This window comes from Danio rerio, chromosome 4, assembly GCF_052040795.2.
Source record: "Danio rerio strain M-AB ecotype USA chromosome 4, GRCz13ab, whole genome shotgun sequence".
Lineage (NCBI taxonomy): Eukaryota > Metazoa > Chordata > Actinopteri > Cypriniformes > Danionidae > Danio > Danio rerio.
Window position 1 is genome coordinate 50,725,646 of NC_141024.2, and position 7,032 is coordinate 50,732,677.

Genomic DNA, 7,032 nt, shown 5'->3' on the forward strand with positions numbered 1-7,032 from the left:
ACATTTTAATCTCAGGAATTATTTTGATGGATACACATCATTAATCACTTTAAACTGAAGCTCTTTCATTTTGGGGAGAATTAGATAAGAAATGTAACTTGTTTATGGAACAAAATCAATGCCTAAAGTCTTGAATTAAAAAGCTTGTTGAATATCACAAACTGAAAAAAATAATACACCGTATTAACAAGTTCTTGCGTTTTAATGACTTGAATTCCAGGGTTTGTATTTTTAGGTCCTGAAATTTAACATATCTGTTTATTTAAGCTGTGAATATTTCAACGAAAAATGTTTCAAACACGTTTTCATACTTAAAAATTCAATAATTCATATTCAATTTTCAGATTTCACTTTCAACATATTCAATACCCTTTAAAAATACGATGTATAATATTCAAAAGGTCATTTTCAGTTCATTTTATTTCAGTTCTAATATTCGCTTCCATAAATTCAGTGGATCAAATTCGACTGTTAAAATTCAACATTACATCCGGGAACTGCAGGAGAAGCAATAGATTGCCGATTGAAGATCGCCAGCTGCTCTAGTATTCACCAGCAGGTGGAGATGGAATAATGTAAGATTTTTAACCCAGTAAACAGGCGAGAAAAAGGCTAATAAAGGCACAAAAGTAGCATTCAATTTTAATATCAATGCCTTGGACATTATAAATAATAAAAAGTATGAGTAAAATGAGTAAATGAGGGTTTAGTCATCTATATTTGCCCTTATGTAACGGAAGCCAGCTGGTGATCGCGTAAAGCTCACTCCTGATCCAGTGACAGACGTTGTTCTGCAATCTTATCGGAGCTTGTCTCCCATGCTGGCTCGTTACCTGCTCGGACCGGTGCAGTTACTTGCACATAAACCGTCTTTTGATGAATATGATGTTACACATTGTCTGTCTTTATTGACTCTTTCTTCCATAGACGCAAAGTATTATATTGACAGCTAAAGAATATAAACGTAAGAGAAACAGGAGAGGAAATATTATAATAATAATACAAAATAGATAAACATTGACAGGGCTAAGAACAATTACGAACAAAGATTTTCAAAACCAGAGAGATTTTATGAGAATGTCACAAAACAGTTTACTTGGAAATGTTAAACAGAGTTCAGGTATGATTTAAGGTTGGTTATGGATGGGGCGTCTGATTTAAAATAATTTAACATGCGAATGCATTAAAGGGGCGTCTTCAGTTATTCACACAGAACCATCTAATATGGCATAAGGAGTAATGTTTGCGCTGTTTAAACGCAGCTATGTCAGGATTGGGATAGGTTATAATTTAATTATTTAAATTATTGTTATTATTATTTTATGACATGTATTTGGGCTATTGCGCTTAAATAAGTCATCCGTGATTCTAAATTAATATTTCTATTTATCCTTTTTAGCTATCACTTTGCTATCGTCTTTCTCTTCTTTTTTTCTAGTTTTTGGGGTTCTGCCACGGTTAAACGTTTGCAAAATGTCTTTGGTTTGTCCAGAATATTGCTTTTCCTCTAAAATAGAGACGAAGCAGAAGGAAAATGAATGAATTGATGAATGAATCAAATGATTGACGTTTTTATGCATGTGCTGTGCGGCTTGCTCACGACAAAGTCGAACGAGCGGCCGCGAGCTCCGGTGGCCAGTCAGAGCCAGCGCCCCACAGCAAACTGATTGAGATGCTGAATGGCTGCCAATATATGATAGGAATTCTTCCAAAGTTTCAAATGACATCTGGGCGTGTGCATAATAATGTAAAATGAAAGTGAAAGTCATGACATTTGGCCAAGCATAAGAATAGCCTACAAGAGTGTTTCGATTATTATATTAATCATGACATATGTCATGCTTGGGCTTATATGAATAACACCTCGCTGTTTACCATTTCCGAAAGTGGAGCTGACGTCGGCGCGAAATTGCTTGTATAATTGTAAAAAGAGTGATGAATATTAATGGATTTCTTATATCTGTCATTTCTGATGATATAATTGATTTAGTGTGAGCTTATGAGTTTCCAACACAGCAAAAATGCATCAAGAATCCTAAACCAATAACTTTGTCAAGCAAAAATTTGGATTTTATAAGCTACTGATTTTTTTTAAAAAACAAGAAAAAAGAAACTATTAGCTACCCTAGCAATTGTTTATTTAAATATGATCATCTCAAAATATAAAATAAAAACATAATGGTTTGACTTTGTGAAATCATAAAACACACTTGCAGAAAAGAGTTATAAATGAGCAAATACATTCTCTCCAGTAGATGGCGATTAAAGCTCATAATACCCCAATGCGGATGAATTGAGCTGCTTTGCAGGAACCCCTCAACCACGCATGTCAAACCACGCATTATAAACATTAATCTTATGAAACTAGCTCAAGTGACAACTATATTAAGTTTAAACCAGTTTAAATAAGTTTATATGTTTAATAACTGCAAAAAAGATCAACATTGCTTATCATAAAATACAAACGGTCGCTGCAAAGTTATAAATAACGGTTTTCTCGTTTAATAAAAACAAAGTCAGTTATAACTGCCTATTATCAAACCACAGGCGACTCGTTTTATTACTTATCATTGGCTGCGACATTGCCACTTTTGCGTTATTACCTTTTTTCTCGCCTATAGGCTACATAACAATAAAACAATAATCTGGACAAACTAAGACATTTTGCAAACGTTTAACCATGGCAGAACCCCAAAAATTAGAAAAAAATGTCATACAATAATAATATTAACAATCATAATAATAATTTAAATGATGAAAATGTATAACCTATCCCAATCCTGACATAGCTGCGTTTAAACAGCGCAAACATTACTCCTTATGCCATATTAGATGGTTCTGTGTGAATAACTGAAGACGCCCCTTTAATGCATTCGCATGTTAAATTATTTTAAATCAGACGCCCCATCCATAACCAACCTTAAATCATACCTGAACTCTGTTTAACATTTCCAAGTAAACTGTTTTGTGACATTCTCATAAAATCTCTCTGGTTTTGAAAATCTTTGTTCGTAATTGTTCTTAGCCCTGTCAATGTTTATCTATTTTGTATTATTATTATAATATTTCCTCTCCTGTTTCTCTTACGTTTATATTCTTTAGCTGTCAATATAATACTTTGCGTCTATGGAAGAAAGAGTCAATAAAGATAGACAATGTGTAACATCATATTCATCAAAAGACGGTTTATGTGCAAGTAACTGCACCGGTCCGAGCAGGTAACGAGCCAGCATGGGAGACAAGCTCCGATAAGATTGCAGAACAACGTCTGTCACTGGATCAGGAGTGAGCTTTACGCGATCACCAGCTGGCTTCCGTTACATAAGGGCAAATATAGATGACTAAACCCTCATTTACTCATTTTACTCATACTTTTTATTATTTATAATGTCCAAGGCATTGATATTAAAATTGAATGCTACTTTTGTGCCTTTATTAGCCTTTTTCTCGCCTGTTTACTGGGTTAAAAATCTTACATTATTCCATCTCCACCTGCTGGTGAATACTAGAGCAGCTGGCGATCTTCAATCGGCAATCTATTGCTTCTCCTGCAGTTCCCGGATGTAATGTTGAATTTTAACAGTCGAATTTGATCCACTGAATTTATGGAAGCGAATATTAGAACTGAAATAAAATGAACTGAAAATGACCTTTTGAATATTATGCATCGTATTTTTAAAGGGTATTGAATATGTTGAAAGTGAAATCTGAAAATTGAATATGAATTATTGAATTTTTAAGTATGAAAACGTGTTTGAAACATTTTTCGTTGAAATATTCACAGCTTAAATAAACAGATATGTTAAATTTCAGGACCTAAAAATACAAACCCTGGAATTCAAGTCATTAAAACGCAAGAACTTGTTAATACGGTGTATTATTTTTTTCAGTTTGTGATATTCAACAAGCTTTTTAATTCAAGACTTTAGGCATTGATTTTGTTCCATACTTGTTCTTATTTTTTCTAATTCCTATAAATTAAAATCTTTAAAAATAAAATAATTTCTGAGCTGATTAGGATAAAGCCTTTGAATAAGAATATTCTTTAAAAACCTATTATTACATTTTGTGTCTAAAACATTAAGTGGCCAAAAACAGAAGAGAAAACTACAGAATAGTGTGAAAGAATATCTCTGATCAATACTATGATGTTTTTAGGAATATCATCAATTATTGTGTAAAACTCTTTAGGGTGAGAAGCAAAACCATGTTTGAAGCAGAAGTTTTTGTTATTATCACCCCGAAGGCATCAAAATCTGAAGCATGGTCAAGCACCTTACGCATCAGTATTGAGGACGCCATGCCCCTTGGCGACGTTTAAAGCCTCGTATAGATGTCAATGCATTTTTTAAAACCTGGTTTACACCTATTATCGCAGTTTTCTTATTTATAAAATGTGTAATTTTTGTTTTGTTCATAAAAAGCGTCTGTAAACTGGTTCAAGACAACTGTAAATAAAAACAAACCGGCCAAAGTGTCTTTTGTTCACTGATGAGTTCAACTGTGCTCCATGAGGCGTGCAGCCATATGTGGTAGCCCAGGTGAAAAAAATATATAATTAAATGCTCTACACTTTAATTCTTTTGTGCAATAAACCACAAGTCCAAAAATACCTTATGGAAGGGAACAAAAACTTAGCAAAAACTGAGAACACAAAAATATAAATAAGATGCAACATTACAGCACATATATGAAATGTAAAGACATTTTGGGAAAATGTACTTCTACTTAAAATTACTTAAAATTACCACACTCAAAATCAATTTAAGTGTTAGTGATAATATTGCATTCACATTAAGTGTACTTAAGTACAATTTTTGGGAAAATGTTCTTCTACTACAATACATTACTAATATATTTTTTATATATTAACTTATTTTAAACTTAGGATTAGTATGTAAACAGTGTACTAAAAATCAACTAATGTTTAAAGCATTTAAAGCACACTTTTGAAAAACACACTAATAAAAGTCTTTAGGATGTTTTTTTCTGTAGTGTACTTTATTGTAGTCCACTAAAAAATTATTTAAGTATTACTGGTATTTAGTATACTTTTGTCAAGTGTACTAAAGTCCTACTGAAGTATAAACATACTTTTAATTAGTATATTTATAGTGTAAAACCAACAAACTTTTATTTAACACAAAAAAATAACAATGTACTAAAAATTTATTTGTGGGTATTTAAGTGTATTTTAGTTGCATTTAATTAGATATTTTTTTTCACCTGGGGTAGCACACAGTTCAGATTAAACATTATTGGACATACAGTGCTCAGCACTCATTCTTTTTTTGGCTTAGTCCCATTATTATTCTTGGGTTACCACAGCAGAATGAACCACCAACTAATCCAGCATATGTTTTACGCAGCGGATGCCCTTCTATCATGGGAAACACCCATACTCATTCACACACATAAATTAAGGACAATTAGGCTTACCCAATTCACCTATACCACATGTGTTTGGACTTGTAGGGGAAACCGGAGAAAACCCACACCAACACGGGAAGAACATGCAAACTCCACACAGAAAATGCCATAGTCCAAATGAGGTGGTCCATCTTACCTCAATGGTCTAATTTTACATACCTCAAAATAAAAACAATATATATATATATATATATATATATATATATATATATATATATATATATATATATATATATTATATATATATAATTTCACAAATGACCATGTTTAAAGATTTACACTGGTTGAATTACTTTTAAAATACATTGTCCTTACCACCTTGTCACAGTGAACAACCCTGTCACAGCAGATACCACCCCGTCACACTGCCATTTTCTTACAGGTTTATGGAAAGAAAAGAAAATGTTACATAAATTAATGTTGAATGGTGTTCTTGGTGTGTGGACTTAATAAATAAAGATGTAAGTTGATTTGTACTTTTTAAGTTAATTTGTTTTTTCAGCGAAAACAATGAGGCATTTGAGATGCCAAATTTATTTTTCAAATGTAAAAATGTAATAATAAAAAAAATTGATTAAACTACAGACTTTCCATTGATAGCTGCATAAAAGATAATTTGGAAAACATATAAAATTAAAAAGCAATTAGTTATTTTACTTTTGTAAAATCATACATATTGTCTGTAACGGTGTGGTACAAGAGAGGCTCTCTTGCCTAAAGAAAAGCAATAAAATTAATAAGGATTTTGAGGTGGGAAAATAGCTGTTTTGGAGGGTTAAGATATATTTCAAGTTTTTTTTTTTTTTTTAAAGTTTGTACTTATTGAGAATTTAGAAAATGGCAATGTGGAAATGGCACCTGTTTCATATGAATTGTCGTCTCTTATCTGTATTCTATGTTTCTTGCCATTCTTTAGCAATATCTTCAGTAATAATATTTAATTTACCTTCACTTACAGAACTATTAAAAGGGTAGTTCACACAAAAAATACAATTCTGTCATTTACTCATCCTCTACTTGATCCAAACCTGTTTTGTTGAATGCAAATAAAGATATACTGAAGAATACAGCGGCAAAAAACAGCCACTATATGGTTCAACGGCACAAAGTGTTCTTGAGACTTGATTACAATTATTTGGTGGATTAGGGAATTCCCCCCTATGTGTAAAGAGCTTTGAGTGCCCAGAAAAGTGCTATATAAATGTAAATGTACCGAATTATTAAAACACTAAAGTCACATTGACTGTTTTGACAATGTTTTTGGTTCCTATTCTGGACTGGGCCCCCTTTTTGGCATCTCGGGACTCTCAGATTTCATCTAAAGTGTCTTCATTCATGTTCTGAAGATTAGCAAGTTCTCAGGGGATTGAAACAACAGGTTGTGGACAATGCCTGAGTGCCTAATGTACACCCTAGACTGCACTAAAACCCTAGATAAAGTCTATAAAGTTGTAGAAATAGGAAAGTAGATGTCATAATTACGAGGATGAGATTTGGATATTATTAGTAATGTGCTTAAGAGTCAAGTGGATTAAAAAAGTTTTTTAAAATGTTTCTAAAATGTTTAGATTAAAGGTTTTGATCAACTTCAAATACTGTTTA